Source organism: Ceratotherium simum, chromosome 10, assembly GCF_057802395.1.
Source record: "Ceratotherium simum simum isolate JZ-2026a chromosome 10, ASM5780239v1, whole genome shotgun sequence".
In the NCBI taxonomy this organism is placed as follows: Eukaryota; Metazoa; Chordata; class Mammalia; order Perissodactyla; family Rhinocerotidae; genus Ceratotherium; species Ceratotherium simum.
Genome location: NC_141909.1, coordinates 30,348,488 through 30,360,620, shown reverse-complemented (window position 1 = coordinate 30,360,620; position 12,133 = coordinate 30,348,488). Strand labels below are relative to the sequence as shown.

Here is a 12,133-nt window from a genome sequence, read left to right as displayed (position 1 = left end):
TGTGGTTCTCAGAAGGGTGGGGGACAATTTTAGCATCAAAATTCCTAGTGGGGTTTTGTCAGTTTACAAGTCATTAAGAATCACTTTTTTAGCCAAAAGAAAAAGAAAAGGAAACAAATAAGGAAAAAGAGAGAGAAAGAAGGCAAGGTAGAGAAAGAGAAACTAGGGACCAGAATAAGCCACTATACAACAACCGACTGGCAGAGCCAGTACTGGGAGCCATGACCTCACACGTCATCCCTCCAGGAGGAGAGTCACTGCCCCAGATTCACGAGTCACTTCAGAGAAAGAAGCAAAAAGATAATCCAGGTAAATGTCAGACCCTTAGGTTGGAAAGGATTTTAGGTTACCCTGTTGTTAAAAGGTCATTTCACGTGCTGAGTAATTTTTTAAAAATCTAATTAGATAAGGCTAAGAGGACATCACTTATTTAAAAGAAAATGGACAGAAAATGAGAAAGGGAGAGAAAAAGGGAGGGAGAGAAAGAGAGCAAGATTAATATTTTTTCAATACACTATTTACTGAAACAAGTTTTGTAAATACATCCAAGAATACTAGTAAAAATTGTCATAGCTTTGAATCATCATGGAGGTACAAAACCTGTACCATGAATAGGACAACCATTAGGCTGGCCAAATCATCTCAGATTATAAGGGAGAATAGAAACAATAGATGAAGTCACATGACTTTTTTCTGAAACCAACGTAAGTGCATTATGCAAATTTTTAGCTTCTTCACGGAGGTAGCCCACTTGTACTCAAAAAAATCAATAATTCTTATTATGAGAACAACTATAAATCATAACTTACTAATATGTTAATGAGCCATTTCTAATTGGTGACAAGTGAAGTTCTCTTTATCCACCTTTTCAAAATTAAGATTTATTAAAAATAAGGAAGAAATTGGAAATTATCCCTTTATATCATGTTTTATTTGCTATTAACTTAAAGAATAATTTTATTTAATAATAACTGCCTATTTAAAAACTATTATATGGATACATATGTGGATATCAATCATTTCAAATTTCTACTAATAGAAGCCATGGTTATTTTGGCTGAGCATAATTTGTTCTAACTTTGATGAAGTGTGTGTGTGTGTATGTGTGTCTGTGTGTGTGTTTTAACAAAGTCTACATATTATCTCTAATATTAAGACTTGGGCTAAAATAAGAAATACAAGACTAATAAATATCCATGGGAAACTGGAAAGCTTATTTCATATATGAGAATGTTTTCTAACTAGACATTCTTTTATTTTAAAAGTTACTAGTAGACTCTATCATTCCCCAATTGTTCATCCATCAAATCCATTCCCTGATGATACAGCATTTTAAATATTTATTCTAAATTTTTCATCTTAACATACAGCATAACTGGGCAATCATATAAATGTGGGTGTTTCCCTTCTGATCATAAAATATTAAAAAGTGAAACGTGTAACCATGCTCTATCACTTTCATGTATTGAAAAGAATAAACAGTGAATTACTATTTCCAAATTGCTCACTGTTTAAGACTCAGTGTGGCTCTTCATTTTTCAGATTTATCTTGCTCATTCTTTGTTAATTAAAAATGTTAAAAATCAATCTCTGGTCAAACTCATTTTGTAGTTAATAGGCTACTGTATAGCAGCTTAACGTCTAATTACTGTGTGTGAGTTACCTTCCCATGTCCTACGAGTAAACAGTTAAAACCTTAACAGGGTAATTTGTTCATATTATAATATAATCTGTATTTTTTTCACCCTAAGCATGTTCCACATCGGTCAGAGGTTAATGAGAGTCTAGATGAACATCAATAGCGAGGCTAACTTCCAGTAAACTGTAGAATCTGAGCTCTAGACCACAAGCCGTTTTGTAGCTTATTTTTCCTATCTGTGTAGTGGGTTTGCAGAGAATCATAATTTTCATTCATTATAAAATCGATTATGATAAGGAACTGTCACATTTTTAATTTGCCCTCTAAAAACCCACAAAACACTATATTTTCTGCATTCTATCTAGCTACTTCCCTTGCATTCACCAGAGTTGACCATGGAATATCTTCCTTAACATAGCACCACGATATAGTAGATGCTAACTTAATATTGAATGAATAAATGAATGGAAATTTTCTGTTTTAAGGCCAAACCATTTCTTTCTGGAATCTAGTCCAAATTCATTTAATCATATCCTCTTATCTTTTCATTTCTCCTGAGTGACTTTCTTTTTGGTACCTGAGTCATGTGTTAATATTGACTCTGAAAATAACATGTTATTACTATCTTTATTATTTTTCCAGACAGTTTTCTAAAGCAATTTCTTCTGCTCATTATAATTTTTCCAACAGGCCCCTTGGTTTTGCAGGATCCTCAGTTGATCTGTCAATCTCCTCAGTACCATCCTTACCCAGAACACCCGTCACTGTCCTATTTCTTCTCACATGTTAAAGAAATCCTTGCTCAAAAAGAACACACTCTGTTTCCACTTATCCCCATAATTTCATGTGTAAAACAATTTCATGTTTGAAATATCAGTTAATAATAGACTCTCTTTGAAGAAGGAAATATTAAAAATGCGATTATCATTTTATGAATCAATCCACTTAGCACTCTCTGATCCTTTTTTCTAATATTACAAAAGTCACATGAAAATAATTTAATTATAAAGAATAGATTTAATCTTCTTGATGTGTGACACCAATCAAAATAGTTAATTTTATTTACTTTATTTTTTAATATTTTATCATGTAAGCTTGATTGTTTCTCTTTCAAAGTGAGTGTGAAAATGTCACAAACTTTTTCCCCCCAAGAATTCTCCAGCAATCATTACAAACCCAGAAAGAAAATCCTGGTTCTGTCTATTAAGGGTAGTCCCATAATACTGTTTGCTTTACAGTTACCCAACACTCCACTTAATCTGCTTAATATTTGTTTAAAGTCAAAGGCATCCCACCTACTTTGCCAGTCACATAAAAAGAATCATTCTCAACACATCTATTTTAGGGTAAATTATGCTAAATTATTGTTGAGAGTAAGAAAAAAAATGATGAAACAATTCAGTCTCCAAGAGCACTAGGAGCCTTCTCTTTTTCCCCAACCCCACACCCAAATGCACATTCACACACTTACCCCAGATTTGGCCTGCCAGCTCTGGGGTTTCACACACTCTCTGAAGCTCATTCTTCAACCATAGATTTAAAAATCCTGCTTTAATTTGGAGGGTAACAAAACACAAAGCGATGGTGCAAAACTTGTGACAGGTGAACTATCTCAAGGATATCGGGATTTCTAGAAACTTCTGTTTGACTTAATTGATTCATTCTTTCAACAAAAACTTATTGAGCCCCTACCATGGACTAGGTGCATGGAATATAGCAGCAAACAAAGTAATGAATTGCTCTCACGGAGTTTAGGTTCTAGATAAAAAGGATTAGGAATAAGAGACCTGAGATAGAGATGCTTAAAGAATAAGAAAAATACGGTAAGAAGCACAGGCATCATGGTTGGCAGGGAAATAGATTAAAAAATTTGATCAGGCAAAATCATGGTGCCTTTCATGGTGAAGGAGCTAAGACTGAAACATCTCTGAGGAGCACATTAACAAACAACACAGATGTGCATGTGGGCTTAGGAGTTGGCTTTTCTGCAGAAGGATTGAAGGATGTTAAAGGGATACTGCCTTTACCCAGGTTTCTTCTCCAGGGCTGGAAAACGCCAACTTTACAGTTGGTCCTTAGAAGTTAAATATTGCCTCTAAAGGCTTCTTGTCAAAAAAAAAAAAAAAAAAAAGTGGGAAGACTATGTTCTATTTTTTCCATAATAATGTAACTTTATTTCTTAATAAAGAACAGTTTGGACATATGTATCAAAAGCCTTAAAATTCTACTTGTAAGAATTCGTCAACACTCATATATGTGCAAAAGTCCCGATGCATAAGAGTGTTTGTTGTTGCTGTGTTTGTCTCAACAAAGAAAACAGCCTAACTCCATGAATAAAATACTGATTCTATCAAATTTGATACATAAATACCATGATGACTATGTGGTCATGAAAAAACATGAGTTGGATCACTTTGTTTTAAACTGGAAGAAGCTCCAAGATATACATTTTCTTTTAATTTTACAAAATAAAAGTACAGAATAGTGTATATACATCTATTTGTATAAAAAGAGAAGGATAAACTACATGTATATGCTTGCATAGACTATTTCCAGATGGTAACAGAAGAAATGTTTAACAGTGGTTGCCCACAGGGAGAACTAGGAGTCTCGGGTGGAAGGGGAATGTGCTTTTCAGTATGTATTATGTGAGATTTTACAATGGGCATACATTCCTTTTTTTTTTAAGTAATAAAGATAAGCTAGCTGAAAAAGTGACTAGGGGATTTTTATGCATATCTTTGACCTGGAGACCCTAGGTATAAGAAGTTTTCTAAGAAAATTAGTGACAAGAAATACATATGTACTACAAAGATTCCCTATTTATTTAATAGAGAAAAAATAGACAGTAATCAAATATCCAACAGCAAGAGACTATTTAAATAAATAATAATTTATTCATAAAATGGAATACTTTCCAGCCACAAAGAATAATGCTATGGAAATATATTTACTGACATGAAAACACTTTAATTAAACATTGTTTAAATGAAAAAGGCAAAAAATTTATGTACATGCAAATTATGTGTGCAGACGTGTGTATGTTAATGGTGGTTATTGGGTGGAAAGAATCCTTGTACTCTCTTATGTAGGATTACTGTGTTTTCTCAGTTTTCTACACCAAAGCATTTGAATATACATTTTATTAATGAAAGTAAAAAGGGGGCAGCACGGTATAATAACATCTCCCATTAGCAAAATCAAATCAATAAATACACCTGCACAGTCTGGTTCTGGGATCAACAAGTAAGTGAATGACAGAAGTCAGGATCCCAAGGAAAGGAGACTAAAGATAGGCAAGGAGCAACTGAGCATTCCTGAAGGACATGGCACAGCCCAAGGTGAAGACCTATTGTGAGGGGTCTTGGGCTACAGACCATTGTGGGGGACTGGCAGCCCTGGTGGGAAGAAGAGAGAATTGGGAACAGAGTTCACCAAGGGAAAAGAGAGCACTGGAAGGATTTTTGTTGTTGTTGTTTTTGGTTTGTTTGGGTTTTTTACTGAGTTAAATTTGACATACAACATTGTGTAAGTTTAAGGTATACAACATATTGATATGATACATTTGTATTGCAATGCGATTGCCATAGGACCATTAGCTAACACTTCCATTGCATCAGATAATTATCATTTCTTCTAGTGCTGAGAATACTTAAAATCTGATCTCTTAGTAAGTTTAATGTTTATAACACAGTTTTGTTGTAGAGTTTTGAAAGTACTAGATGAGTTTTGCCTTGGTTAGCCTCAAATATCACCCAGTCTGAGCAACATGAAAAGAATCCAGGCTTAGTTTTCTTTATCCTTACATGGAGGATCAGCTGACCCATGGGTTGCTTTACCTGAGATCAGATCTCTCATTGAAGTTGTTCTACAATCACTACATAAATGGCATATTATTTTTCCTTTTTCATCTGATATTTTCTAAGAGCAAAAGCTAAGCTACAAACTTGGTTTTTGACCTGGGAAAATGCAAAGAACCCTTTCCTTTAAAAATTATCTTGCTTGGCAGACATGTATATTTAAGCTCCAGCAAATCTACTTAAACCTGCTATTTGGAGATTCATAAAACTTGAATAAGTCAAATTTGTTCTGTGGGTGTTTTATCCCTCAATCAACCTTCAAGATTGTTTTACTTCTTCTCCTCTTTTAATCTGTTTAAGGGGTAGAGAAAAAATAAGATCTCTTAAGTGTACTCTTTTAGGTCCTTCCCTTCTCTTTTCTAAGAAGATCATAAATCAAAATAGAAACAAACATTTTCTGGATTTTTCCACACTCATCCTCTCTCAGCAATATTTATTGAGTACTCAAACTGGGTACACAGCTCAGTATCCCAAACACAATAAGAGAAATAGTAGAATTACCCCCTTCTGCAGTGCACCCAAAGGAGAAACAAAAATACCTGCTCCACAGCTGGATGCAAAGGAGGCCTCTAAAATACTATAAAACAAATTGCATCCTGGAAGTGAGTTCATATATTTCCAATCTAAGACTGTGGGGATTCCCTATCAGAGGACAAGTAAGAGCCTAGACCAAAATCAAGGTTTTGAATGGCATTTATAATCTGGTTTCTGAAAAGGTTCTCATACAGGAAATGAACAGAGAATAAAAAACAAAAATCAACAACAAAAAACCCAGAATATATCTGGAGACAAGCGCTAAATCATATCATATGAAAAGTAATATCACAGCACTGACATGAGTGAAATTGTTTGGGCTGGGAGTTTTTTTCTTGTTTTATTGAGGTCTAGCATGCTCATAGCAAAATGCATGGCTCTAAGAAGCATATAGCTCAACAGAGTTTTACATATGTATATGCCCATGCAACCAACACCCAGATCAAGATCTAGAACATTCCAGCATCCCAGAAGGCCCTCTCTTGTTTCTTCCCATTCAATGCACAACCCCACACCCAAAGTTGAGCACTTCTGTCAAAGTTCTGCCTTCTGTCAAACAAGAGATACTGGTGAAGAAAAATTCTCTAGTGTGCCCAGAAAGAAGGAGAGAACTTAATTCTAGAAAGGGCTGAAGATGGGAATAGGAGATTGTAACAAGATGACGGCACTAGGGCAGTTTTAAGGGAGATCTTGGCACATTTTCCTCCCCGAGCACGGACCCCACTCTCTCACCAATAATGCCGACTAATTCCCACTCCCTCTAGAGTCAGCAAAGAGGTCCTCTCTAGAAAGCCTTTTCTATCCCTTCCAGTGCAGGGAACTGCATCTGCTACATGCTCTAGAGCTCTCTGTATTTAGCTCTATCAAAGCCATGATTGTACCATTTGTTTGTAATTGTCTGTCTGGCTTCAAAACTGTTTCTTAAGAGTTGGAATCCTACTTTATTTTGGTACCCTCCAGCTTCTAGCACTCACATGTAAACTAATATATATGCTGAATATATTTTGTTTCAAAACTGAATGAGTTGAAGGAAGAGCCAGAAAACAAGTGATGAAAAGACTTAGTCCTGGTTATTATTCTTCCACCACTGCTGGAAGACTTTAACAAGTACATCCACTTTTTCTGTTTCCTTGTTTTACTACTCTATTAACTATAAATTAAACTCGACAGTCTTGCTCACTGATGGACTTCTAGGGTCTAGACTACTCCCTGGCACTTAATAAGCACTTAATAGATATTTGCTGAATGAATGAATGAGTGAATGAAAACCTACTCTTACATAGGTATTATAAGATCATGGCGCCTTAGTTTCTCAACTCTGGTGTATTAAGTTATAAGGGGATATACATATCCAACTACCTGCTATATAATATAATATATTAAACATAAAATCAAACTTTATGGAAGAATTCTATGTGTTATTTATTCTGAAAAGAAGACATGAGTGTCTTCTTACATTACTGTCATTCCTCCATTTTCTAGACTCACAAATATTATGAGTGAGCAACACTCTGGATAACTTTCACAGGGCCAAGCCATGCATCTATAACTCCTTTCAGCTGTGGGAGGAATTTGGACTAACAGAAATATTCACTTTTTTTATGACTCCCTGATTTAGTTAGATTAGTCAGTTCTCTCTCTCTCTTTCTTCTCATCTGTTCCCTTTCTTTTAAGGGTTTATTGCCATTTCTCAACTCATTTATGTAAATATTGTAGGTACACAATGCCAGTCTTCTCCTCATGATGACAGCTAGTTCAGTATCTATCTTAGTCTGACCCTGTATCTCCTCCCATCCTGTTCCCAATTCGCCACACCATACCTGGGTTCTGATCCAGGCCTCTTGGGAATTTCTATTCCACCAGTAAAAATGTCCCTAAATCCTTAACAGTATGATCCATCAACATCTTTGGTTTAATTGATATCTGCCCTCTGATTCTCACGCAGTTTTTTCTCACAGTCCCCTAGTCCCCAGAATTCTTAGTCAGGAGGCAGATTCAGAGGACTCTGCCTTAGCCTGCTGATTTGGAAAATCATTCTTCCCTTCTCCGCTTCCATGGCACCAGCCCAGTTCCCAAGATTCGTACGGTGGCTTTGCCTCCATTCTTGCTCACCTCCAATTTGTCCTCCACTTTGCTGCTAGAGTGACCCCAAACTTGACTTCTGCTCAAGATGAAACAATATTCACACTTTGATGCATCAATTCCATTCCAAATACAGAGCAATAGCATAGATAAAATTTATATATATTTTAAAAGAACATAAAAAAGGTAGGGCAAAGGAGAGGGGATGGACCTGTAGCAGGAGTGTGGCAGAGCACAGGGCCCCAGGTGCAGAGGCTGGCAAGAAACTATTGAAGTTCCTAGGGCAATGAAATAGAATTTCAGAAGAACGGTAATAGACGGGGAGAAAAAAATCCTATGGAGGTGTGAAGGCTATGATATCGTATATGTCAAGTTGATATCTTCTGACAGTCATAAATTTATTGTAAAAAGAGAATATGCTCTAACATCAGGAACAATAAGGGCCATGTTGAGTGACCCAGTTCAGTTGTGGAAAATGAAGCCGTTGAAGTTGATTTTAGAATGATCCCTTCACATGTGCAATTAAATATTCTTATTTCATCTACAAGGTTTGCTGCACTAACAGCTCCACTGAGAATGCCAGATTCCCAAATGCGCCTGAAATTACACTGGAACTGCTGATGGCTGTGATCTTCCTAGACTGTTGAATAAAATACAATCTAATAAACTGCTACATTTTTTTAGCACTCAATTCTCATAGACAAAAATTCTTTAATATTTTCTGTTGCCTGTGTGCAGCTGAGAACCATGAAGTTCACTGAAAAGCAGATTACTGTCAGAGTTGAAATTTGTTTCCTGCATGAATGAGGTAAAGACATTTCCACTAACTGAAAAATAAATAAATATGCCAATTTTTAGGTGGTTATATCTTATTTTTTGGATGAGACTTTTTAAATTACTTCAGTAACCATAAAGGGAGTACTGAGAATTAAGTTTAAATGTGCAATTACATGTAAACACAGGAACTACTTATTGACATGTTTTTAGTGCTTTTTTAAACTCATTTTTAATGTACTATAGTTATTACCAGCATTGCTCAAGTTATGCAAATATTTAAGTACAAACATATCTTAGTTAAAACATTGATTCCTATGACATTCAAAAACATATGAATTTCTCTTTCATAAGTGTCATTTGATGAAAATAAGAAGGCATAGTCAAGCTCACAAAGATGGTAAGAATGCTATTATCATTTCTTTTCAACATGTTTCTGAATATCCTAAGCAGTACGGAAAGTAAGTAAATAAATAATCTTAGAAAAGAAGAAATAAAACTGTCATTATTGACAAATAGTATGATTGTGTATATAGAAAATTCAAAGAATCTATAGAAAAATTATTAGAATTAAATATGAGTTAGGAGATTCAAAAACTGATTGCAATTGTTGAAGCTGGATAATGGACACATGAACGTTTATTAAACAATTCTATTTTTTGTATCTTTGAAAATTTCCATAAAATTTTGAAAAAAAAAGGAAAAGCGAAGTTCCTGGGTAAAGGATACAATAATCAATTGCATTTGCTTATACTAGAGACATAAAAATTTCTAAATATCATTTAGAAGAACACCAAAATATATCAAATACTTAGAAATAAACATGAAAATACAAAATCTCTAAGCAGAAAACTGTAAAATAATATTGAAATAAATTTTAAAAATCCAAATGCCTGTAGGATAATCCTTGCTCATGGATTGAAATCAATATTATAAAGATGTCAATTCTTCCTCAAATGATCTATAGATACAAAGTAATTTCAATCTCCCAACAGCTTTGTGTGTGTGTGAAACTTGACAAGCTGATACTAAAATTATTATTAAATTTATATTTGGAAATGCAAAAGGCCAAGAATAACCAAGATAAACTTAAAGGGGAAAGGGTGAAAGAATTTGCTCTATTGGATATCAATGATTATCACAAAACTATGACAATTAAACAGTGTGATGAGAATACAATGATAGACAAATAGACCAATGGAAGAAAACAGCACAGGAACAGATCCTTGTATATACAGACATTGATTTATAACAAAGGTGCTACTGCAGAGCAATGGAAAAAGAACAGTCTTTCAATAAATGGTGCTGGTCTAACTGAATATCCAGAGAGAAAAATGATCTCTGAATCATACCATAGATAAAGTCTATTCTAAGTGGTTTGTGGACATTTATGTGAAAAGCAAACAATAATAATAATAATAATGGAAAATAATATAGGATAATATCTTTGCAACCTTGGAGAAGGACAAGATTTCTTAACCAGGTCAATAAAGAAAAGGATGATGAATTGTGCTATATTAAAATTAAGAACTTCTGTTTATTGGGAAGAAAACACCATCAAGAGTATGAAAATGTAAGCCACAACATGGAAGAAGATATTTTCAGCAATTTAACCAAAATGGAGTTCATATCAAAAATATATAAAGAACTCATAAAACTCAATTAGAGAAATACACAGACAATCCAATGAAAAATGGGTAGGACACTTGAATAGGCATACATAAAAAAAGGTATCCAAAAAAATCAATAAATTTGTGTAAAAGAGCCAACCTCACAATGAGGTACCATAGTACAGGTACCAGAATGGTTAAAACTAAAAACGACTAATAATACCAAGTGTTAGCAAGGATGTGGAACAATAAGAATTCTCATATACTGCTAGTGTGAATGCAAATTCATAAATTAACTTTGGTAAACAATTTGGCATTATCTCCTAAAGCCAAAGATATGCATGTTATTTGAACTATCAGTTCCATTTCTACATATTTACCTAATAGAAATGCATGCCATGTGCACCAAGAGACATGTACAGGAATGATTATAGTAACATTATTTACAATAAAGTCAGACTGGAGAAAAACAAAATGTCTATTAACATTAGAATGGATAATTAAATTATAGTATATCAATACAATTTAATACTAAATAGTAATAAAAATTAATGAACTACAGCTCTCAGCAACAAGATAGAATAATCTCACAAACATAATTTTGAGTGAAAGAAACAAGATACAAAAACTTTTGCTCTATAATTCCAATTATATAAACTTCAAGAACAGTTAAATCTATGTGATGGTGCCAGAATTGAGGATACTATTTATGTTTGTGAAGAAAAGAGAGGACAGTGGTTAGGAAGAGGCCTGAAAGGGAATTCTGGAATGCTGGCAATGTTTTATTCCTTGATCTTCATGGAAGTTATAAAGGTGTTTGCCTTGGGATAACAGTTATACATTTGTGCATTATAAACTTTTTCAAAAAATTTGGAAATCAAAAAGAAAATATAAAATAAAATCAGGCAGAAATAAAAAAAGAACAAATTGATATAGAAATAATTTGTTAGACATCTTAGAATTTTAAAAATTTTTCATTGAAATTTGTTTTAAAACTCAAAAGATGAGATAACATCTAGACAGGACATAATTCACTCAAAGATAATATTATGGAAATTACTTTTAATACATCATAGATAGACAAAAAAGCCTTCAAAATCATAAAGAATAGAATGAGGGTCTTCAACATATGTCTATTAAGCATTTAAGAAGAAGGAAATGATAGAAAAACAATACTTAAAGAAATATACTTAAGAATTTTCCAAAATTGAAAAAATACTTGAATCCTAGAATAAATAAAAATAATCCCATGCCTAAGCACATGATAGGAAAACTGCAGAGTACCAAGGATAAGAATAAAATCTTAAAAGCTACCAGAGAGAAAAGACGACCTACCAAGAAAAGAACAAAAGAACAACAATGAGACAGTAGATTTCCCTTCAGCAACAATATATGCTAGAATACGATGGCATTTCTCAAATTTCTGGGGGGAAATAAATCAACCTGCAGTTTTATACCCAGCTAAATTATTATAACCAACACAATAAAGACATCTTCAGACATCAAAGATTGAGTTTACCTCTCACAGACTCTCCCAAAAAGATAACTATTAAGGTATATACATTTCCTCCACAACAGTCTCCTTTAGATCTTCACTCCCCTTTTCCTTTCCCATTATTTTTGAAACACACTGT

General features: G+C 33.9%; 1 pseudogene; it reads left to right on the top strand.

Moving 5' to 3' along the window:
* Window positions 1-221: 221 nt before the first annotated feature.
* On the top strand, window positions 222-8,762 carry LOC101396618 (elongin-C-like; annotated as a pseudogene).
* The last annotated feature ends 3,371 nt before the right edge of the window (window positions 8,763-12,133 follow it).